At 37.4% G+C, this 25,601-nt stretch overlaps 1 protein-coding gene across 25 annotated transcripts in view; it reads left to right on the top strand.

The window, feature by feature from the left end:
• LOC311441013 (uncharacterized protein) overlaps positions 1 to 25,601 on the top strand; it is a 291,658-nt gene that overhangs the window by 88,685 nt on the left and 177,372 nt on the right. For 19 of the 25 annotated variants that reach the window (XR_014695720.1, XR_014695721.1, XR_014695722.1 and 16 more), the window contains one exon: positions 1,168 to 1,330. The exons of 5 other annotated variants lie outside the window; for them this stretch is intronic. The gene's annotated coding sequence lies outside the window, so the exon portion shown is untranslated. Of the gene's footprint in view, positions 1 to 1,167; positions 1,331 to 23,421; positions 23,548 to 25,601 lie in introns of those variants that run through there. One more of the 25 variants, XR_014695740.1, reaches the window with a different exon arrangement.

The raw sequence follows: 25,601 nt of genomic DNA, 5'->3' as shown, positions 1-25,601 counted from the left end.
AACACTGTTATTAACTGAATTAAATAATAACCTCATAGAGTGTTCCTCTGCCATTTACTGAAGACAGTCTCCACTGTCAAAGAATTGTGTACCTTCCAATCCTATTACTATGGAAACATGTTATGTTACTTTAACAGACGGTTTAGGAAGAAGAAAGATTTTTCTTTTGAATCCAAATATCCATACTCCAGTATGCTCAAACACAAAAATTACTTTAGTTTCTTTGTACTTCTATGATTTCTTTAAATTTTGTCTTCTATGCCTGGAATATTTGATTGTTTTTGTATGCTGGGTCCTCACCCTTCTGACAGGATACTTCTTGAGAGTCAGTCAGGGACAAATAGGGAATTAATAACAATTAAAAAGCACATCTGGTGTGTAAATTTTTCTTCTGAGTCCTTCTGTATAGTTTGAGTTGACCTCCTGCAAGCTGGTCAATCGAACATCTTTTTTACAGAGTGCGCAGGGACCCTACACGAGCACATTGTCTCTTATGTGAGTCAGATTGCAGATGGGATGTGCTCCTGCAACAAGTGTTGTTGCTGCTGCACAACTCAGCTTAACTCATCTCCACATTTTGAATTTCCAAAAATTCTGTCTTTAACTGATTTAATGTTTAATGATCGAGTGGACTGGTTTATTTAAGGACAGTATGTATTTTAAAATAGGCACAATCTGAATCCTTTACAATAGTAAATATAGATTCTCTTCATAATAGAAACACATTTTTTCTGTTCTATGCTATGCATGCATAACTTTTGTACTGGGATATAAATAAATGTACTACAAAGGAAAAGATATTTCTGTTGATGGCCAATGCTTGTATATGCCAATGCTTGGAAAATAATATTATTGCCTTAATTTTTTTTCCCTAAATGGCATTATACTTCACCTCACTTCCCCTTGTATTTGATTTATTTATCTTCAACAGAAATTCTCTCTATCCTGAGGGATTATGGTAGTCTAACTTGACTTTCTTTTCATTTCTTTGAATGTCAGTGTTTCATCTCTGTATAAGGAGGAATAAAGCTTTCGAAGACTTTTGCTAGATTAACTGCATTTTAAATACTCAAGATAACTTTTGCGAATAAATGACTTTAAAAAAAAAAATGAAGCACAAACCTACACTTTTTTTTTTTTTTTTCCTACATTATTTTCGAAAAACAGATCCATAAAGCTGGTATGATATTTAATGTGTGGATTGTCACTGTCAGCTTCTAGAATTGTATAAACAAGAGTCTCAGATGCAAGATAAACATCAGCTTCAGACAGAGGTTGGAACATAAGACACAGAACTATGGGTCATGGTACCGTGGCACTGACAGATCTTGTAAGTGTAAGAAAATATATTTAGGAAACAATAAATAATTCCTAATAGGTAGAATTTTCAACTTAGGCTCATTTTGAAAAAGCACTATTATTTTGCTGATAAGTAAATTTGAACTAATGAATAAAACAAGACCACTTCCGTAAAACACAGTTGATAATTTAAAAATGTTAGACTGAAAAATTTTGGATAAAAACTTCATAAATATTTAAAATATTTTATTTTGTATAGCTGTTGTCTGTTAGTCTGAATATTACAGGTTAAAAGTTAATTCTTATAATAATACAAAAAAATTATCCAGTGCATTTTGCTAGCTGTATTCTTTTGAACTAGCTTTAATGAGCGGTCTACTTAAAACAGTCATTTGGTAAAACAGAATAATTATTCAAACATAGTTGAAAGATAATATCCATTTAAAATAGATGGGCATTACTATTATTTCTTTTTTTGTAAATGGGGAAACTGATGCACAGAGGAAGTTGAGAATGTGAATTCTTAGACCTGTTGGCTATTTGTAGATTCAGATGAACACTGTAGGAAATAATGTTTGCTGCTGTGGGGGGGAAAGAAGCCTGAATGACTGATTTATGTGGGAATTTGTAGCAGGGGCTCATGTAAAAAGGAATACACTGAGAATACACTTTAGTCTTTCTTATCTCCAACTCACTTTCTGGATATAAATGTTACTAGTAAGGACTATGGAAGTGGGAAGAGGAGGCATGGATATTCTTCAGTTTGGTGCTGTATGTTTTTGGGGAGAAGGTTCCTCATCTTTTACTTGGAATTAATCTTCCCTGAAAGCTAAGCTTAAGACAGAAATTGCTTTGAGGAGGTGAGTTGTTTGGTCATAACATACTGTTTTATGGAACAATTCATGAAGAAGTACAGGTTTTTAAACTGAAATTATGTTCATACAGGCCTCCTTTTAAATTTGCAATATGACAGAGTATGGCTTAATGTCCTGCTAGAGCAATAGAGCTGTTGCTATTTGAAGGAAAGTGGCATTGGCTTATAATGTGTGTATGGTATGAATTGGGGTTGTTTGGGCTGATGAGAAAGCAACTAGATAAAATCACTGCTGGCTTTTAAATTTTGATGCAAATTTTGGGGCTGGAAAAGGCTCTAATCCCACTCCATCTTTTTATGGGGATCCCTAAAATCAATGGGGTTAGATGGATGCTAACTAACGTGTAAGTTTTTGCTCTACTATAACAAATTTAATAGAGAATTTCTAAGTGATATTGAAATTCAGCTGTGCACGTTTTACAATTCTTTTCTCATCTGACCATCTGAGGCTGTTGAAATTTGCTGAACTTCAACTTCCTGAAGTAAACACAAATTTCTCAGATCATTCAATATCCTGTCTGATTTTGGACAATATTGTTCTGCAGTCTTTCACTTCAGTTAGACACACTGAGGAGATATTTGTGAAGATTTGTTAACGTATATAACACCAAAGCTAAGAAGAAGTCCTCTGGCTTTACCTATGAAAAGATTAAAATTAATTGCTCATGAACAGTCTGTTCATAAACATCCTCGGTGATACTAAATTTTGGAGCTGAAATTCTGATCAAGGTCACCAAAGTAGATCAAGGGGAAGACTTTTGCATATGGGCTGCATAAGCCCATCTTAAACCTGGGGGGAGGAGCTATTTACATATCATATACTTAAAGATAAGTATGTGCGTAAGTGTTAAGGACATGGACTAGTAAAGTAAATTTGAAACCTTTCTTTTGATTTATTTCTTATAACAAGCAGAACATTTCTTAAAATGAAGAAAAATGGCAGGAAATAATTCTCCTCTCTAAACTTCTGTTTTTCTTGGTAAAACATTGTTATTTGTGGTGTTTATATAATTATATTCCAGTGTAATTCAAGTATGTAATGACATTTCTCCAATGAAAGCATTTAAATAACTCAGGAAATTGCTTTACTGTTCTGTTTCCTGACTTAAAACCCATTTTGTCAGGTTCATTTTATTGTTCAATCTGTCTGAGCTCATCTAGATATATTCTACCCTATACAAAGCAAAATAAAATATTTACTAGCTGATCATCTCATGTATGTATATATACAAATATGCATGTTATATTAAGGCTGTTCTTATATATATTATTTATTACTTTCATCTTTATCCTTTATTCAGTTTTATTTTATATTAAAACCAGAAAACTTAGGGAACAGCAGAGTGGGACTAGAAATAGAAGTGGAGGAATCTCACTGAAAAAGGAGTATTGAATAATAATTCTATATGTTAGAGAACACAAATTAAACAATGAGACAAAAGCATTTCCATTTTCCTTCTGGTATCAATGAAATGTAAGATATACAGGTTTTTTTTGTTTCTTTTGGGTATGTATTAAAGATACATTTTTGCATGTAGAGCTCAAAATGGCTTTTTCATTTTGTACAGTGAAATGGAATACTTTGGTACAGGGGTGATATTTTCCAGCAAAAGAAGGGCAAAATTTACCAGACTTGCTGTAGAACTGGATCTTCTTTTACCATAAAGACACTTCTGTAAGACGAGTGATAGGTTAATCTGTCTCATTTTTATCCAGACCTTTTTTAATGTAGTGGATAAGATTAAAGTGCAAGCTGAATACCACAGGTGTAGCTTGGGTTTTTAATCTGCTTGACTCGAGTTATTCTAGTTACTGAATGGGGCTACTAATAATACAGTTCCAAAAATAAAATAGAAAACGTAAGTACTGCAATGCTTTTATTCAGCTTTGAATAAATCAGTGGAGCATAAAATATACTGAAACAGATTAAATTTGATTCCTGCAGGAATCAAAGTTTAAGAAGCTATAGTAGAGATGGAGGGAAACTCAACAAATGAGATCAAACACTGTACAGGGGAGCCAGCTTCTGCCAGGGTACAGCTGTGCCCAGAGAAACCACTGCAGGGGGGTGGCTGTGGTGGGCTGCCTGGAAATTTGGCTCGCATTAACAGTTTATTGATAGCCATGCTCTTGGTTTTCATGCAAAAATAGAGACCAGTGAGATTATAGTGCTTCTTTCCATGCTAACCTTCACTGGAAAATGTCTTCACACTCCAGGGCAAAAATGAAAGGAAAAGAAGTCAAATAGCCTGAAATAATTGCTAGTGAATAAGAGCTTTCTAATTTGGCACTATAAATTAGTAAATTCATAAATACCTTTTTTCATAAGGCACCTTAAGTTTTATATATTCCAAGCCAAATTCTTTAGCCCTCAGGTGAGCAAAATTCCTGCTGCTCACACTGAGAGGTCTGCTCAGTTAAAGAGCAAAAAAGCTTCACCCCGTGTTACATCGATAGCTTTGATTTTTCTATAATTTTTTGATTTTCTAAGAGTTGAGGAGTCACAAGGCCCTGTCTGCTTCCCCAAGCTCCCAGAATGACATTGGAAAGGCAGCAGAGCAAACCCTGCCCCATGTGGTGCCTATGGCAGCATGGGCCCCACCTGTGGGCTGGAGATCAGCTGCCCACAACAGCAGGGACCAGAGAAAGAGCAGGAAGGAGATCAGAGAGGGAAAATCTAGCTATTACTATTTGCAGGAGGTAATTCAGAGGAGTAGTGCATTTTGGAAAAGCCTTTTCCTTCCTGGAAAGGAAAACTGGAGTGTTTAGTTTACCCCCCACCTTGGTGTAGCCTGGGAAGCAGTGGGACTACAAGCATGGGCTGGAAGGGGGTCTGGGCACCCCAGTTCTCAGGGAAGCATAGCAAGCCCATGTGTTGCAAAGTGACTGTGGTAGAAGGATAGGTGCAGAAGCCCTGGCCACATTGGTGCTACCTGCCCTCAAACGCAATTGCACCCCGAGGTGCTGCTTATGGGGGTGTTTAAATGTTTTTCCTATGCATTAAAGTTCAGACAGAAACATAAAGTTACCTGATTTTGTTAGGAAATTCATGTTCCTTGATTTGAATACACACTGTCTTCATTGTTGGCTTTGATTTTGGCAAAATGAAGCCACTGATTGTAACTCTAATTGAGCTGTTTGGACTTCATTTTATATAATAACATTACCCGGGTCAGACTAGACTGAGTAACTTCAGCTTTCAAGATCTAAGTAGTCAATATGTGCTTGCATGTTTTAGACAACATATACAAATATCCAAATACAGCCTTTTTTGTTAGTTATCAAGTCCAGAAATTTATTAATTCCTTTTACTATTAAATGTCTCAAGTATAGAACTTCTCAATGAATTTCCATGATCTGAACAACTATTATAACCTCATGTAGTGTTGATGGACTAAGGCACTGACAGAAACTTGAGCGCTTGTTTAATTTGGTCTAAGAAGATAATGGTAAGTACTTGAGAAACGATCTATGTAAAATGCATGTTTAAATAAAAAGACATGCACAAATGTCTCACGGAGGCTTAGCTTCCCTGGGTGCTTGTTTTGTAGTGAACAGTATTGTTAGAAAGGTGGACATATTAATCGTGGTGTACTGTGGCTGAACCATCTTGCTTATTTGAAGTTTGGATGATATTTTTTTATTAAATAAAAAAACCCATACTGGTACTCTGCTTAGCAGTGTAAAAGTGTAAGATATGAAATAGTTTTTAATTTTCCATATCTTAATCCTATTCTTCATATTTAAGAAATGTAAATTCTACTAGTATTATATACTTGGCAGGTATTTATTACAACAATCTTCAGAACTAATTTCCATATAGATGTGTTCTCAAAGACTGCATTACTTGAAGGAGGGGGAAAAAAAAAGATTAGGGTGAAGAGAAGATCAAGATTAGATCACATACAGATGAATTTGCATGCAAAAACCTACTGGAGTAGTGTTACCTATTCAAGGCTAACCCCCTACTCCTTAAGTCTTACAAAAGATGCTTGTAGATGTTGATTTGTGTGCATTTGTGAGATCTCTGATGCTGTGAAGAGTTCAAGTTTAAGAAGTGTGAGGCTGTATCTTGCACTTTACACCAATCTAAGCAAACTCAGTGCATGTTAAATGTAAATGCTGGGAGCCTTCAAAAGCACATGTAGCTCATGACTGCCTAATTGCATGCAAAATGATGAGAAGATACTGAGAAGTCCTGCATGTTTTATTTCAGAAGCTGTCTATTTGAAAAAAGATAATGTATGATGGTCCTGTGGTCCTCCTCTCCAGCAGAAGAGTTGGGGCCAAAATGGGCTGAGGTGGTTCCCCTGTGCAATCAGTTACAAAGTATTACATTTTTCTGAATCTATCCATAACTTGCATCCTTGTATTCAGTATGGGTGCTGAATTTCTCCCTTCATCCCATAATGAAACATTTCCTAAAAAACTGAAACCCCATTGTTTTTGTTTTGAAGTGGCAAACATGCATTCATACAAGATGTATGAAAAATCTGTAACAGAATTAATACCTTTTGACTTCCTTAATTTTGGATTATAAATGGGCTCGTTTGTGTTTAAATGTGCCTCACTGAGATAAATTATTTCTATCGCTTTTAAAAAAGCAAACACAAAACGCAAACAACATCAGAGAACAAAACACAAATTCCCCTTAAGTATTTCAGTAGGTACTTTTCAAAAACAAAACTATGTTCAAGAAGACATAGATCCTACTAGAGTTACTCAAGCCTGAAAAATGGCACAACCTGTTAGAAAAGCCTAAGGATTGTACTGGTGACTGAGCTTCTCTGCTTAGCACCTGTGGGAAGGGCATTTAGGATGTCCTGTTGTTGTCTCCTCATTAGTAAAATGCACACTAGTAATGAGGAAGTCAGTCTGCAAGCCTCATCTGTTTATGCTGTTCTCTCTGTCTTATATTTGCTGAGTGGATAGGCAATACCTGTGACAGTAGCAGCAGAGGTGATGGAGGCTGCAGTGGGAGTGAGGAAGCTGAGCTGAAATCCATTTTGCATCTGCGAACATAAAGTGTTTGAGTAGAGCTTGAGTCTCTTGCATGGGGCCCCCAAAGGAGAAAGGTGTGATGAAGGAAGGGGAGGCATGTAGAAGGTACACCTGGAGACAATATATTTCACTTATCCATTCTAAGAACATTGTCAGTCTTTAACAAACATAACCTGTAACTCACCTGCAGGAGACTAAATGCATTTGAGACAAACAAGTGAGGCATGTAACTGCCTGTGAATTATAGTAATGTTCTGCTAATAGCAAGTCCCACCTGTCTGTCATTACATAACTATGTTAAAAAACTTGCTGACTAAATCTACCCAGGAACTCACCTACTGGCCCAGGAGTTATCATTACAAACTTAAACACTTTGTTCAAAGTCTGTCAATACCTTAGGCAGGTCTACTCTGCCAAGATAAGCCATCTCTACAAATGTTATTCTTCTGACTGCAGGGGCTTATGGACAGCTAGATACTACCTTCAATGTGTAGTACCTTCCCTTTTGCTACAGATACCTTAGACAGAAAATGTAAAATTTAATTAAGGAAATAAGCACTTCTTAAGTGAGTCCAGGTACAGCAGTTAGAACTCAATTGGAGGTGAATGGTCAGTCCAAATTGGGTTCAGCTGAATCTGAATTCTCTCCTGCTTTCCATTCCACCCATTTCCTCTCTCATCTTCCATGCATTCAGTATCTTACTGGACTGTCTGGTGTTCTTTTTCTGGCTGTAAGGGCTAACTAGTACTGGATTTAGTGGGAATGTACTGATGTCTCTGGGAAAACGTTTTTCTTTTTCTTTTCAATTTTGGATGTTTACTTTGATCATTGATTGAAGATGACATGCTTGAAGAAGACATCTTAAAGTCTTCTCACTTCTGCTTCCTTTGGACTTGCTTTAAGCTCTTTTTAGCATGTGGTGTGCCATTTTCTCTAGCAAGGTTGAAAATTCTGTATGTATTGTTTTTCAAGCTTCTATGTAGTATCTATCACAGAATCACAGAATTTCTAGGTTGGAAGAGACCTCAAGATCATCGAGTCCAACCTCTGACCTAACGCTAGCAGTCCCCACTAAACCATATCCCTAAGCTCTACATCTAAACGTCTTTTGAAGACTTCCAGGGGTGGTGACTCCACCACTTCCCTGGGCAGCCTGTTCCAATGCCTCACAACCCTTTCAGTAAAGAAGTTCTTCCTAACATCTAACCTAAAACTCTCCTGGCTCAACTTAAGCCCATTCCCCCTCGTCCTGTCTCCAGGCACATGGGAGAACAGACCAAGCCCCACCTCGCTACAGCCTCCCTTGAGGTACCTATAGAGAGCAATAAGGTCGCCCCTGAGCCTCCTCTTCTCCAGGCTGAACAAGCCCAGCTCCCTCAGCCGCTCCTCGTAGGACTTGTTCTCCAGGCCCCTCACCAGCTTCGTCGCCCTTCTCTGCACCTGCTCAAGCACCTCGATGTCCTTCTTGTAGTGAGGGGCTCAAAACTGAACACAGTACTCGAGGTGCGGCCTCACCAGAGCTGAGTACAGGGGGACGATCACCTCCCTAGCCCTGCTGGTCACGCTGTTCCTGATACAAGCCAGGATGCCGTTGGCCTTCTTGGCCACCTGAGCACACTGCTGGCTCATATTCAGCCGACTATCCACCATCACTCCCAGGTTCTTCTCTGCCTGGCAGCTCTCCAACCATTCCTCTCCCAGCCTGTAGCTCTGCTTAGGGTTATTGCGCCCCAGGTGCAGGACCCGGCACTTGGCCTTGTTGAACTTCATGCAGTTGACCTCAGCCCATCGGTGCAGCCTATCCAGATCCTCCTGCAGAGCCTTCCTACCCTCAAGCAGATCGACACACGCACCTAACTTGGTGTCATCTGCGAACTTACTGAGGGTGCACTTGATGCCCTTGTCCAGATCATCGATGAAGATATTAAAGAGGACCGGCCCCAGCACCAAGCCCTGGGGAACGCCACTAGTGACTGGCCTCCAACTGGACTTGGCTCCATTCACCACGACTCTTTGGGTCCGGCTATCCAGCCAGTTTCTAACCCAATGAAGCGTGCGCCAGTCCAAGCCACGAGCAGCCAGTTTCTTGAGGAGAATGCTGTGGGAAACGGTGTCAAAAGCCTTGCTGAAGTCAAGGTAGACCACATCCACAGCCTTTCCCTCATCCACCCAGCGCGTCACTTTGTCATAGAAGGAGATCAGGTTCGTCAAGCAGGACCTGCCTTTCATAAACCCATGCTGACTGGGCCTGATCGCCTGCTTGCCCTGCAAGTGCTGCGTGATGACTCTCAGGAGGATCTGCTCCATGAGCTTCCCTGGCACTGAGGTCAAACTGACAGGCCTGTAGTTCCCCGGGTCTGCCCTCCGGCCCTTCTTGTAGATGGGCGTCACATTTGCTAGCCGCCAGTCAACTGGGACTTCCCCCGATCGCCAGGACTGCTGATAAATGATGGCAAGCGGCTTGGCCAGCTCCTCTGCCAGTTCTCTCAGTACCCTTGGGTGGATCCCATCCGGCCCCATTGACTTGTGCACATCCAAGTGCCGTAGCAGGTCACCAACCAGTTCTTCATGGATAGTGAGGGCCACATCCTGCTCCCCATCCCCTTCCACCAGCTCAGGGTACTGGGTATCCAGAGAACAACCGGTATTGCCGCTAAAGACTGAGGCAAAGAAGGCAATGAGCACCTCCGCCTTTTCCTCATCTCTTGTAACTAAGTTTCCCCCCGCATCCAGTAAAGGATGGAGATTCTCCTTAGTCCTCCTTTTTGTGTTGATGTATTTATAGAAACGTTTTTTGTTATCTTTAACGGCAGTAGCCAGATTGAGCTCCAGATGAGCTTTGGCCTTCCTAATTTTGTCCCTGCACAGACTCGCTACATCCTTAAAGTCCTCCCTAGGTGCCTGCCCACTTTTCCAAAGATTATAAACCCTCTTTTTCCTCCTAAGATCAAGCCACAATTCTCTGTTGAGCCAAGCTGGTCTTCTTCCCCCCAGCTCGTCTTTGGGCACGTGGGGACAGAACTTTCCTGCGCCATTAAGATTTCCCTCTTGAAGAGTGCCCAGCCTTCCTGGACCCCTCTGCCCTTCAGAACCGCCTCCTATCTATGTAGCATTGCTGAGTTAAATAACTAAATCTGTATTTTGAATCGATTGTAAGTTTTTCAGACTTGCTCTTTGCCAGACAGAAAGGGTGTATTCAAAGGGGTGTGCCTGTATCCCCATCTCTCATGAAAGATAGGACATCATTTTGGATAATGAAACATCTGAATGTATGGGCAAGTAGCATTTACTAGTGTGAATTCTGTAGGGTGACTAAATGAGGAAACAACTGTTTTCCACGGAGACAGTGAGAAAATAAGTGTTTAACCTTAGCTGTCCAAGGGAGAAAGCTTGTTTACTAGCATTCCTGCTCCAAATTCTCTGATTCTGTAATTTACTATGCTATTAAAAATAAACAAGAATCCCTTAACACTGTTCTTTCCTATATTTCTTAGCTACAGATGAACATAATTTCTAATGTAGAAGTGTCCCAAATGATTTTATTACTGTATTAAGCAGAAATTCTCAATTCCAATAGAAAAATACATATGTTGGAGGTATGATTTTGACTTTTAAATGATTTGCATGCTAGTCTTCTTTGTGGTCTTTCTTAATTCAAAGACATTGTTTTCTGAAGAGATGATTTTTCTTTTCCTTTTTTTTTTTTTTTTTTTTTTTTAATTGAAAAAGACACTATTTATATACACAACTGACAGTACTGAATCAAAGGAAGGACATTTTTCTAGAAGACCCTTCTCATAAATGCTTTGAAAGCTATTCTGTCAACTTAAATGATTATTAAATATTTAGAATTTTAATTAGGAGACTAAATAACATAACGCTTGGGCATCATAAATAAATAGGTAACAGAACTTTGAGAGATCAACTGAATATTAAAAAAAAAATAAAAATACACCAAAGTCAAATTGGGGGATTCACTTGGCTTGCAGTAGGAAACTGTCAGTGGTGGTGCAAATACTGTTTACTGAAGCAAAGAATAGCTATGTCTTCTTATGGCTGAGGTAATGACCATGTTTGTAGAAGTAATGTTATTGGAGGCATAGAAAAACTAAAGGGTTTTCTTGCTAAATGTGAAAGGTATTAGAGACAGCTGACACAAACAAGATCTTCCTGTTGCTCTAGCATTGTTATCTGTGAACTATCTTACATCCCATTTTGGGTGTCATTTGTGAAAGCTATGGTCAGTTTTCTGGTAAAACTCCTTGTCCCTTCTGGCAGTCTAATATGGTCTACAGTAATAAGACTATAATAGCTCTGACATCAAAATCAAAGTTGAAATCTGGCTTTTCAGGAGACTTCAGTAATCCCTCATATAAAATTATTTAAAAGTGTGTGTGTGAGAGTACACATGGTTATACAAACAAGGAGCATAAACTGTACAGGCCTTGACAGGTAACGTTTCTCTCATGATAATTTAACAATACCTTCATTGAAAAGTACTGGATGGGACAATCACAACTTTGTAAACTACAGAAATCACCATGCAAGTAGGTGTATTCTTATGTGAAATACAAAATGTAACTTTAGCGTTGTAACCACTTCTACTGTATGCTTTTTGAAATGCCAAATTGGGCTGACCTGTGGTTGTTACTTGGAGCTTGAGGTCCTTTAGGATCATAAGCATTGTCTGGCATTTATTCTCATGATCTTTGTTTCTAGTGACTGGATTTCACTTTAACTGAGTTAGTTTCGGACCTCAAAATTAGGACGTACTAAACCAGTAGCTCTAGGTGATGATGTATGTGAGTTAAAATGCTTCTTTTTTTCTAAAGGGGAAATGGTGCAGGATTGGTATTTAGGATATTGATTCTTTAGCTACCGCTGAAACTTGTGCCTACCCAGTTTCTTTGCTATTTTCAGACTGTTTTGATGTATGGATAGTTAGCAGTTAATTTATCAAAACTGCAATCACTGCCATTTTCCTTTCAATTTACTTGCTCTCATTTTTAGGGGTTTTCACTATTGTATTCTGAACAGCTGAATCCTATTTTCTGAATAATGATCATCTTGCAAGAAAATCTAATATAAAGAGAACAACATCAAACTGACAGGATGATTGAATGGGTAATATATACCCTCTTGTTTTTAATGTGTGGTATCTTTATGATACCATGGCCTGTAGTTGACAACTTTGACCCACGTGTTCCTTTTTAGTTAACCTCCATCAACTGTTTAATATAGCTTCACATGTTTGTCATATGAATTAGTAATTAATGCCATTCTATTCCTCATGTTAATATGTTCATTGAAAATGACATAGAAGGAAGGGCACTTAAATCTACAGAGAATTAATTAGCATGGAATTTTCAGTATATCATCTAGTGTTAATTAGCAGTTAAACCATCTTCTGGTGCATGACCCGCTGATTTAAATACAGCATTCTGTTACAGTGGCCCTGAGGGAAAATGCCTTGAAAGGGTACTCTCTTGAAAATGGAGCTCTCTACATTTGCCTCTCTCTGTCTCATTGTGCCTTAGCATCAGATCTTTCTCAGCCCTTTCTACAACACAAAACTCCATTTATTAAAGTGATAAGCAACAATTGTGATACCAGAAAAGATAACAGATTTAAGCATTCCAAAGCAATGTGCAGTCTGGTGGTGGCACAACCCTGTTGCTAGAGGAGGGCCATATCCCCCCTGATGGATCTCTGTAGCTGTAGTGACTTCAGTGAAGCTTTAGTACCATTTTTTTTTTTTTTTTAAACACATAAAATTCTACCTCGAGGAACTGTAATATTGGCTGTCTGAGCCATTCAGGAAGTCATCTTCTGGAGTCTTTCTCTAGATATTTGCACTGTTTATGCTTATTTCTTGTGAAAATAACTGAAACAAATAATGCATTATATTTTAACTACCTAGCTTAATAGTTCTCCTCATGTTTTGCTATTCCTGCTTTTTTGAGTGGTAAGTGATCCTTTAAATTTTTGATTTCACCGGTGTAAAAATATCTAAAGCTCTATTTTATTGAGCACTTCCATCATCTTGAATACCTTTATTATGCTGCTTTTGAGGTCTTATTTTTCTATGCAATTCAATTCCCTTGACCTCAGAAGAGTATTCATTCCTGGTATCCTCTGCTTTATATTATACAGGCTTTACCCTGGTGTGTCATCAAAACCGTTGCTGTGAAGTGGTGAGTTTTAGTACTATGAAATTGAACTCTTCCATAGTGATAGAAATCAACTGACCCTAGTTCTTCGACTAGTGGGTGATTGATTGGGAGGCAAAACCAAGTAAGAAGTAAGCGTCTTGTGCTACTGGCTTTTTTGTTTCTTGTTTTTCATTTTTGATTATTATTATTATTTTTAATAATTCCAAAGTAAAGTAATACAATGAAAGATGCTAGTAGACTGAAAATAGACTCTTGAACTCAAAAGGTGGCTTATCCAGGAAATGATCAACTTACAAGCTGCTGAAATGAAAACTCTCTTAATAACCAAAAGAACAATCCACTCAGCTGTCACTACAATTGTGCAGATTCTATTAGTAGAAGACGGTGGATATACAATACATTACAGACACATGGTATATATGTATGTTTTAGAGATGGTCTCAGACACTTGCAATGAAATTTCTACCTAAAACAAGGGTGGACTTTAAGTTTATTTGTTGCCTTCATGAAGTGTTTTGATGGACTAATTATAAAAAACTGCTTAGGTGGTTAATAACTTAGTGAATTCTGCAAATCAAAATCTTTTCACTAAATACATTGTCAGACAGCTGAATGCCACTCATTCAATGTATTAATTTTTGAGATTTCCAGAGGTTTCTGTCTCTATAGATCTATCAAGAATTTAGTCCTGATAGCTAAACATTGCCTGTGTTTGCTCTCCTCAGCGTGTTGAAACTGCATTTGATAGTCTTTACTTCTGACAAAAAATAAATCCAATCCAAAACTTCTGTGTTATAAAATCATTCCCTTATCCAACATACTGTGCTGAGCTATTAGCAGTAAGTTTACTGTTCTTTCTCTGAACTTTGGCATACTCAAACGCTTTTTCAACTGGCCATCTTAAATTGCATTTGAAACAGAACTGGTCTTTGAAATCAAACTTAGAATATGAAGCCACTGTGTTTCTGGAGTGCCTGCTGGTGAAGTCCTACTAGCTGATATTGGGCAGGGAGAAGGCATCAAAAGGTGCTTATCTATGCTTACCTCCTCCCTGTGTTGCTGTGAGAGCTGTTTAAGGTAAATTAGTGGGACAGATTTTTTTTTTTCCTTTCTTTCTCTCCCTCTCACAGAATATGGGATATCAGTGTTTTTAGACATGGCAAATTAACTGAATAGCTTCATTGTTATTGCAGTCACTAAATTTATCAAGCTTTGGACACTTCAGTGTTCTAAGTTCTTTTTAGATGACTGGAAAATAAAGCCTTGGTTCTAACTATTAAAAACTTCAAATACATTACCTTTAAAATACTTCTAAACCTTCATATTTTCTAGATAAAGGGAAAAACAAAATTAAAAATTGAAAAAAATTGAATGACCAATTTTATTTATATTGCATCTCTTCTAAAATTTCAAGTTATTGGCCTTGAATCTTGCTTTGCTTGTCTGATTCCGTGATACCCTAACTGTTGAAAAGACATCAGAAAACAGAGAGGCTATTCTAACCCATTTGAATGAGCCCAGCTATATTTTATGTACAGTTAAAAATGATAAAATATGTTCAAATACCCTGTACTTGTTCTTTCTCATTATGAAATAAGCTCTCATAGCTGGATTCTAATGGATTGTTGAAAAATTTTCTGGCTATGAAAATTATCTTAAAAATAAAAAAAATCTTGGCTGAGAGATTACTAAAATGCTTCTTTGGTTGTGTTTCCAACTATTCCTATCTTCAAGAATTTATTGTAACCACTTCTATCCTACACAATAACCAGTCACTCTTGGCCCGGTGCACAGAGCCAATTATGAAACCTCCAACTGCAAGATCCTGAGTTCTCGCTGTCAGCAACTGTTTCAATTCCTGGTTTCTAGGTCATATTAAAATACTATCATAGTAGCTTCTATTCAACTTTCCCTTTTTAGCTGTCTCCTTTTATGTATTCCTGGCTCTGGCATTCATACTGAAAAGTGTTACTGCTTGTATGAGTAAGTGGCACAAAAACAGGCCTTGTGGAAGCCTGGAAGCGTGTTAGCCATGATCTGCTGAATGATGAAAAGGGAATGTAGAGTAAGGCTGGTCTCTTTCTCACCAGAGGCTGAAGTTTTGAGATCAGGAAAAGAGGAATGCTGCAAAAAAAGTTATCTAAAAGTCATGGCTACCAAGTGATCTGTAAATGTACTGCTTGCTAAAGTTTAAGATACTGGTTGATAACGTTTTGGTGTTCGTTATGTCAGCAGGGGGCGTGTTGAATTCTCTTGGCCTCAGTAGGAATAAATTACCTGAATAGACTTTACTAATAATTCTACTAATTTTGAAATATTTGTGGTTAGTATCTAACTAGATGCTTATAAGCAAACCATAACTTTCAGAAAGCATTGAAATTGCATTGGACTTGGAAGTACATTCCACACAGATGTCCAAAGAATCAAAAATTTGCAGCAAGTCGTCATGTAATGCTCCTGTTAAAATGCAGCTGGAAAGTTTGGACCAATGTTGTGGTCTAATGAAAATCTGGAAATGTGATGAATTACTTAGTGGATACGATTCCTATTTTTTATTTATGGTGCTATAAAAGTAATTTATGGTATTATACAAAACAATGCAAATTCTGGAGAACATAAAAAGTATTTCTTACTGATGTGAATTGAAAACTGTTGTTAATGGCTTAGCTAAATAATAAAATCTAGGATTTTTAGGAAATAAGCTTTATTACACCAGTAAAAAAGAACACTCCCTGGGTCAGAAGGTGCTGTTGCAAATCTTTAGACCATATGGAAAAGAATGGGAGAGGAGCTATGTCTCCTGAAGCTCCCTCGTAGATAAAACAAAGGTAGCTGTGGAAAGCTATGCCAAAGAATTTCCAGGGTAGGACTAACAGATGTGTGATTTAAACAGTTCTTAGCAGTCAAAATGTGCTGTTTGAACCTGGGCAAGCTAGGTTTCTAATAAGCTTGTTTCCAAAGCTAGGTCTGTAACTGTCATTCTGGAGTAGGTTTGAATAATATCCCTTCCCCAAAATGCATAAAGGTATTTCCTTTTTCTTCAGCAATTGAGAACATTTAACTCAGCATCTGATTGACAATTCCCTCACTGACACTGGTAAGAAACTTAAATAACAAGTGTAATGCACAGTAAGTCTTTAAAATAAGAAGGAAGACCTGTCTTGGACTGTTATCAAATTTTAATCTGTTCTTAAACCAGTAATGTGTTCCAGGAATACCATATATTCCATTATGTCCTATTTTTATGTCCTATTTTTTCTTTTGGTGCTCTTATCCCAATGGATGATTTTTCAAATCTTGATTTACTGCAAGTAGATTTTGGGTGTCCTCTTGTGTCTGGGGCTGGGTACTGGGAATAGCAGAGAGAGATTACCTTGGAGCAGGAGCGTTAAGGTGATTGATCATGCCGGGGGCAATGTCGTTATTAAGAAGGCAGTGAGGAAGTGGAAGCTGTGTTTTACTCCTCCCTTCCCTCCCCCCCCCCCCCCCCCCCCCAACAGGTTCTTGTCTAAGAACAGGAACTTGTGAACTGCTTAGGAGGCCCTCCAAAAACTCTGTATGCCAACCTAGAGGTGTCTGATATGAGCTCATCTTAAATTCAGAGGGTTTCTGTGTTGAATTTCTTAAATGGAGGGTGATGTGCTCAGCCACTGTAGGAACAGTGGGAACATAGAGATTAAAGTTAAATTTCTTTACTAATATTTTCTGATCTCTGGTAATGTTCCTTGGATTCTTTGTGTCCAGTGTCCTGTGAATGCATTTAACACCTGTTGTTAATCTATTTTTTTCTCAGAGTGGTAAAGCTGTATCACCAAATCTACTTTGCTACATGTATACTTAGAGTATAAACAGTAATATAACAGTGGTTGAATGTGGTAAAGTGGAAAAAGCTCTTTTTCCAGAAAACCTTGAGATCAAAGTAGTAACACAAATAATATCATGGTGAAAGCTCATTCTTTTGTAGTAAGTCCCAGTCTCTTAGGAGACTGGCAATTTGACAGTATTAATCCCTGATTGTCTACAATGAGATGGGCCAGCTGTGGTTCATGGATCACTGATAGTCCATGGTGGTCCGTCTGTTATAAAGGGGATTAGAAAGGAATCCATTAATCTTCAGGCAACTATGCTTTGCTAGTTGTTTCAGGGACTTGCAGAACCTTCAGATTTTATTTATTTATTTTAATCTTGCCAGTTAAAATAAAGATATCAAGCGCTTGGCTGTCCTGCGCCTCAATATTCCTTTCCTGGTACCTTTTTGTAAGAAACTCAATGTTTACTGTTATGAAATGTAAAGAGAGAAAAACCGCAAAGGCCAGCCTTGCCTTTCAAAATGACCTGGAAAACTCGAAGTAGCTTCTAAGAAAGAGATCGTATATGGGGATCATAAATTAAAGCTTCTGCAGTCAGGGAAAAGTCGTAAATATTACAATTTCACAGGCGTAACCAAGTGTAGTAGAATTCATTACATCTTTTCTGCTTAGAACTGTCCCACTTTGATGCATAACACAGTAGGATGGTCACACAAGGGATCATACCAGTTTTTTTGCTGAGAGTTTGAAAAGAGTCAACCATGAGAACAGGGTCCACTCTAAGAAGTGGCCCAGAAAGTAGTAGTCTAGGATCTTCTTTAAAACACTGCAAACTCCTTGGGGCACTAACACTGATCAGCAGACAAGTCACTAAATTATTGTAGCTTCCAACTGGGCTGTTTAAACATGGAACCCAAACAGGAGAGGTATTGACTGTGTCTCCTTTTGCATCATAGAAATTCAAGTCCAGAACTTTGCTATTCACTTTGCTCTATGGGACTTAGGTATTTCTCCTGGGACTTTAATAATGCTTTCTTTAGTCTTGAGGAGTCTTAAATAAAAGAATAGTCTTCAGTCTTAAATAAAAGAATAGTGAATTTCATATGGATTTTTCTAAGCTCTTGCAGTTCTAATAAACTGATACTGCAAAAATTTGTGTTAAAAACTAATTGGTTGGAAAGAAATATAGGGCAGGAGTTAAGTGAGGAAAAAGGGCAATGAGGGAAAAAAAAGTGAAGACAATATTATGTAATTTCTTTGTGGCAAGTAAAGGATTCACAGTACAAGGATTTGTGCAGGACAGCACATCAGTAAGCCTAATGGATGCCTGTTATTTGCCACTTAATACAGAAGACTTGTACCAAAGCAGGTAGTAAGAAATAAAGAGACAATTAGAGGAGGAATGAAATTATGAAAGGGCAGTGTGGGAAGAACTACATATATCTTCCATAGACATGGTCTAAATCCTGATTAAGACTGCAGGATCTTCTTGGAAGCTGAGGCCTTGTATCCGAGGTATGTCTTTGTAACAGTGGTCATAAATCGGTGTATGACAGTACTAGGGTGGGGATGGGCTGAAAGTCTTTGTATTTTCATGTTAGTCACATGTTAGTCACATCATGGGTTTGTTATAAGCTGTTCTGTATTGTGGCTTTAGGAATCTTTCAGGTTTTGTGAACTGGGAGAATATTTAGATATTGCAATTGGTTATATGTCTGAAATAATTTTTACAGTTTTCTTAAATATGTTTATTCATATATGTTTATTTTTGTCATCTGATTTGATGCTGTGACCTCATCTAGGTATATTACCAAATGTGAAAGAATACTCTGATTTGTCTGAAAAAATGTGGAGTAGACACATTACTTTGTAAACAGAAGGACTTCAAGGAATTTATTTGGTTAGGTATTGCCTCATAAACACAGAGGGGATAACAGACTTTAGTAATAGCATTATTTAATAAATTTCAACTCATCTTTTAAAAGCCAAAAAAAAAAAGTCTTATCTGTTTGGACTTTTCAGCATTATGTCAGTGGAGGTATCCACTAATGATCTCCAGACTGAATGTTGCTTGTATGTCACTGTTCTCCTCAGAGAAAGAGCTATTGCTTTGAGAACTGCAGTAGAGATGGGTAGTAGTATAGCATTACCTTGTTAGGATCTGGCCATATTTTGCTTGCTAACCTGGAACATTTGTTTTATTTTTATTTTTTCCCTAAAGTTAGCCCATGATTTACAGAAGACACCAGTGATCTTTTATCAGCCTAATTCATGAAAGATCTTTAACTTTGTCACATCCAGTTCCAATGCAGAATGTACCTGTGGTATCAGTTTTTGTTTTCTTTTTCATTAACAGGACATAGGGGTAAAATATGTGAGAATTTAATATGTTCCATACTGCAGACTTAGAGATTGAGCCAGTAATAGTCTAGCTAGCAGTTTTACATAACCTCTTTGACTTGAGTGGCTTTATTCTTTTCTTGCGCTATAAATGAAAAAGACTCAGTCCATTAACATTTAAATTGGAGATACAGATTCCTGATGTAAACTATTTGCAATGACATTAATAGTGGGCACAGCCCATTAGTGTGAGCTCATATTAGCAACATCTTAATAATCATGACAGAGCTTATTTTTTTTAAAGTTATGGGAATTTCACTGTAGCATATAATTAAATGTGTGTGGAATTTTTATTGGTTATAATTAAGATGCATGATCTTTGTTTATTATAGCATTAGAAAGTACTATAATAGCTCTAAAAAGCACTGCTTGTCATGTGGTATTGCTTAATTATGGAAAAATACTATAACACTTCAAGTTGGGCTGATTAAAGCAATTAGCACAAAATTATAATCAGATGCTATTAAAGTATATAAAAATATTTACAGGCCTCCTCATGACTATGGGGATTGAGCACTAAACATTGCTGTTTTTAAGGAGATGATGCAATTTATATTTTTACTATATAAGAAATGAAAACATGAATCTGCTAACCACTCATTGAATAACATGATTGGAACTTGTGTATGTACTTAAGAATATATTCATATCCTTTAGAATTTTGTGTTACATGTATTGGTCTTGATTTTTCTCTTATCCACAAAAGTTTTCACATTTGTATGTTTACAGCTGATATTATATGATGTAGAAATGGGATCCTGCTATTGTTATAAGATCCAAAATTCAAGGTCATAAACTATGATAAATCTTTCTTCTCTTTGCCCCTTTGCCTCTACTTGGCAAATACTGCCTGTCACTGAAATTCACCCTTTGGCACAATATTTATGCTACTGTTAATATTTTCCCCCAGGTTATTGTATCGGCAAATATGACATCTGTTCATCCCTTTTTGTTGATGGCTTGGGTTGTGCATGGATTCTGGAGACAATCAACAGTTCAGGTGGCTGGAACCACCACCACCATCAACTAAAATGCAGGAATAGATTAGGTGGATGGAACAAGGCATAGAATAGTTTTAATTACTACTTTGTCCACTTCCAAGTTCTGAATCTTTTGAGTGCACTTCAGTAAATCTTTCCACAGCCAAGTATTTTAAAATTCTAAACAAAAGAAGGTGTAATTGGCAGTCACTTCTCTGAGCTGTTTCATCTTGGAAATAGTTTTTATGTATTTGCAAAGAATTCTTGTCAGTTCCTTCTTGTATCTACTACTTTGAGGAAGACCTGATAAGAACAGAGCTCTGTGTGTAGCAAGTAATGAGAAGGAAGAGGTCATCAGCTGTGGTGAAAATAAATTTCATCTCAAAAGTTTCCCCACTACTTTATGTTATACATTAAAATCTTTCAGCTCATTGCCAACTTTATTTTGCCCAAAAGAAGCTGAGGCATTCCTGTTCTTCAAGAATTCCTAAGTGCAATGATGTTACAGCTGGGAGATAGATGCCACAATTCTTATGGTAAGAGATGAAGTATGTTTATCAGTGTCTTTTTTTTTTTTTTTCTTACTCTCACCAATCTATGCTAATTGCATAAGTGAGAGATGAGAGTCCTGTGGCAATTTCTGAGATACACTATTTTCCTTGGGCGATATGTTTCCTGAAACCATATTAAAATTACGCTGTGCATTTCTTCTATTGCTCCATGTCAGTGGCTTGCTTACTTCAATCTGTAATTCTCTCTACTTGTTTTTTATTCTCTTCCCAAAACTTTGGAGACTGAGTGTCCATGACAAATAGATGCCAACCATTTCCATATTCTACACAAATAACTTAATCTGTATGCAGCTCAATGGTTGTGATGAGCTGCTGCAGACTATTTTTATTTTTATTTTTTAAGTAAATCCAAGCTCTTAAAGACTCTTAAAACAAAGTTCTTTCTGTGCCTGCACACTGTATGGTGACTTAAAAGGTACCTACATGTGATTGAGTAAATTGGTGCAAAGTTCATGAATAACAAAAATAACACATGCATGGTTCCAGAGATAACCCTTCAGTTTGTACTTTCAGGATGTTGGTAGTAAGATATTTCATTTTCTGGAAGAGAAAAAAAATAAATAAAGTACTTGACAATATAAGCTCTCTCAAATGAGGTACTGAATTATCTGTGCATTTCTGTTATATTAGGATACTCTTTAGCCAAATGCTGTTGTATTGACTCTCAACTGTTTCTTTTAAAAACAAAATCACTATTCATCTTGAGCCATACCTGTCTCTTGCAGTGATGACCATAGCAAGGAGATTCACTTCTTAAGTTTCTTTTCCCATGCCAAGGGGACAGACTTGGCTGATGCTGAGTCAAGACAAGTGGGTGGGAGAATGGAAGCTGGAAGACCATTTGAGTAGGTATTCATCTTCTAGAAGATGAATATACTCCAGACTCTTAAGCAATAAGTTCTTATAGACACCACCAGCATGACAAAACATGAGGTGCCTAGAAAGGCAGCCTGGTTTTGTTGCTTATTTTTGCACAACCTCACTTGGGTTCTTTTTAGTGTCAGTTGTGTATCTGTGTTAGAATAGCTCAAGGGAACCATTATGCTGGAGTGATCTGGCTGTTCCACCCCAGCTTCCAAACCTTTCATTGACAACCTATCTAAACTCCCACAGCTTTATTGCATCTCTTTGACCACTTACTTCTCTAAAGTGACATCTTTCAGCAGTTCCTCTTTCAGTTTGGCATGCTCATCTTGGCATCTTGGGCCTTTCACAAAATAAAAGTCCTGCTGTGTACTTCCTATTCTACTTATACAATTATACTATTCTAAATTTGTGATTTTTTTTTTTTTTTGTATTTTCCAGATTCAATAAACAATGAAATAATAAGCTGTTCTTTGATCATTTAGATAAATAGATTTTGCTGAAATAATTTAGACTACCCAATCTCCTTTGCTTGGCGCTGTCTCACTGCTCTCCTGTTCTCAAGTGTATGAGCTACTTTTGTTTCTTGTAAGCCAGTATCTTTGCTGCAAGATGAATGAAACTAGAATGTGAGGGCAGATCTACACCAGGAAATCAAGCCTTGATGTCGGAATTATCTAGATAATGGGCATAAGAGTAGTACTGAAGATAAGCAGCAGCAAAGACTAGTCACAAACTGCTGCATCCATATGGCCATGTTTGCCCTTTGGTATAGAAATATTAATTTTGTTCCAGATAAGAACTCCATTTTTTTTTTTTTTTCAAATTTTGATGGATTTCTGGATTGCTTTTTTTTAAACCGCTATTGTTACAGGTGCTAATGAAATTGAGTTTCTTTGTATGTCAAACACGTACTATAATGAAATTTTGTTTTGTAGCTACAACCACAATAGTCCAGGAACTGTGCTCTAATCACTAGATACTTCCCTCCCTTACTCGTAGGCAAGTTGTTTAAATTAATGTACGATAAGAGCTTATCAGATTTTAGGGTGAAGTACAGAACAGCTGAGGCATATGATGTTCAGCCAACTAATTGCCTGGATTAACTTTTTGATTCTCACATTCAATGGCAGATCTGCCAACACCAAAGACACAAAAACTCAGCCTCTTCTGCTTCAGAAGTTCAGGTTTTGGTTATGAACATAATAACTAACAATATCACAATGAGAACTGAATTCAGTGACCTCTGTTATTTGATGGTTTCAGCAGCTCTGTCTCACTGGGAGTGCTTTGAATTTTTCAGTCAACCTAGCAACATACACTTTGATATGCTCTTCATTATTAAGCTAATAGGGAGGCACATGGAGGACTTTAAAATGGATTCAAGTGTGAAACCAGTAGGTAATATACATAATGAGCCCATTGCCACAGCTGTGCTGCTTGGTAGAGTTAAACTAGAAAGGAACTTGAAATTGGCTCTGGTTTGAGTTAGACCTGCACCTGCGAAGAGCAGAGATGTTGAGAATGTCAGGCAAACAGCCTGGGATTTCTTAATTGACTAAAGTTATCTATGTGTAAGTGATCTTGTAAAAGGTGACTGGGGGGAATGGGAGATTTTTGGTTTTATTTATTTTTAAAGGAGGAAAACAGCAACAAAATCCCCTATGTGTATATCCTCTTTTTTCCTCTGAGGTTCTGCTATCTATGTATACCTTTCTCTATTACCATATGTGGATTTTGGACCTCCTTTCATACCTAAATTACCACAAGGCTTCTCACTGCAATATAATGCAATGATATGTATTTGTCTGTAAGCACTATCTGGGTCTCATTTTGCAAATACCTGAGTGTATTTGATACCACTTGGTGTGGTATCAAATGTGCTGATACAGCAAGTCTACTCAAAAATTAATTTTTCAACTTGTTGAAGTCTGTCTATGCATCTGGAAGTAGGAAATCATAAAATGATGCCAAATACTGTTATTTTGAAAAGAAGGATGTTCTTGTGACTATTCCCTCCCTCCGTTCTCCCCCTCCAGTCTTAAAGACTTGGTCCTTATCTCTGTCAAATACTTTTCATGCCTTATAGCATGTCACTTGTCTCTGTGTATCCCTGTAGGGGTCTCGTAACTCCTAATACCTGTAGGGATAATAGTCCTTCTTCTCTCCTCCTATCCATCCCATTGTTCTAGTTTGTGAACTCTTACTAGTAAAATACTGTTTTTTGATGAGATGATATCTACATTGGTTCCTTCAAGCTGGGCTATAAATATTTTTGAGAATCATCTGTCAAAATATCTCAATGAAAAGAATAACTTGTTAAGCAAAACACCTTGTTGCCCTTATTTCCATGCTTTCATTTTTTTTTTTTTTTTTTTTTTTTTTTTGTAGTCTACAAGGACAGGCTAGGTGATCCCACATCTCCTGAAACAGTCTGTGTTTTTGCTCTACTGCATGATTTGCTGCAGTGTATTTTGGAGTTGTGATCTATCATGAGAATGATACAAACTAGGAATCTACAGGAGCTGGTGAATATAGAACTCAAATGAAAGAACAGCAATTCAGGTGACTGTAGCTCAGTTGTTTTCTCACCAGGATAATCCTGGGCTCCTGAAATGCTTTGTTTTAACTGGTGGTTATTATCATTTGACAAGAACTTTATAATCTCTGAAATTGGAAAACTCCTTAACTTACTTATGGAATTCAAGTCAGTGTTCATGTAAAGAATGGAACTAAAATTTTGATATAGGGGTGTGTGTGTTTTTTTTTTTTTTTTTCCCACCTTGAGTGTTTTTGTAAGTTCTCTTTAGTGTAGTTAATGCGGTAAACATGGATTGTGTGTTGCTGTAAGCACATAACTATTCCAGGTTATACTTACAGACTTCTAGAAGAAACATGCAAACAGTCAGGACAGACTGTACCTGATGAAATGGTGTGTGGTTTGAGAGACCTGGGTTTGGCAGGATGCTTCTGCCTAAGTTCAACATGCAAAACATGTTTTTGTGATTTTGCATTTGTGTATAATGGAGCCTCGTTTCTTGGGGAAATGAAAGTGTAATTGCCTTTACAGAAAAGGAAGAAAGCACTTTCAAGCCATGTTGAAGATCTAAAGGGCGTGGAACAAGGAGACTCAAAACTTAAAATAGCTTTTTTGTTTGTTTTGGGTCATCAGAGTTAAATATAAAGTGAAGCCTAGGACTAATGACTTAAGACTTTTCTTGAAATGTGAACTTTTTGTGAGTATGTATTTTGTGAGTATGTATTTGTAATTTGGGGAAAAAATGCACATCTTTTTGTTCTGATAGAACTAGATAAATTTGGGAAATTCAAATTCCAAAGGCATAAAAAGACCATCAGGAAAAAAAATCATCATCAACCATAACCTGTTAATTAATTAAAGGAAAATATATATCCTTGAAGTGCAGAAAGAACCTTATTTTTTCTAAAAGTGACAAAAATGAATGAAGAAATCTGAAATTATGGCTTCGCCTTACATAGTACAAATGTTACCGGGGAGGCATTAAGTCTTGCCTTGGAGATTTCCTGCAGCTAACATTAACGTGTTAAGTCTTGTCATTGTCAAGATCCTGCAGAAGAGTTGCTTTGTGTAGTTCTAGCCCACCCTTCT

This window comes from Aythya ferina (assembly GCF_964211825.1).
Source record: "Aythya ferina genome assembly, chromosome: 8".
Lineage (NCBI taxonomy): Eukaryota > Metazoa > Chordata > Aves > Anseriformes > Anatidae > Aythya > Aythya ferina.
This window is presented reverse-complemented; position numbering and strand designations above follow the sequence as displayed.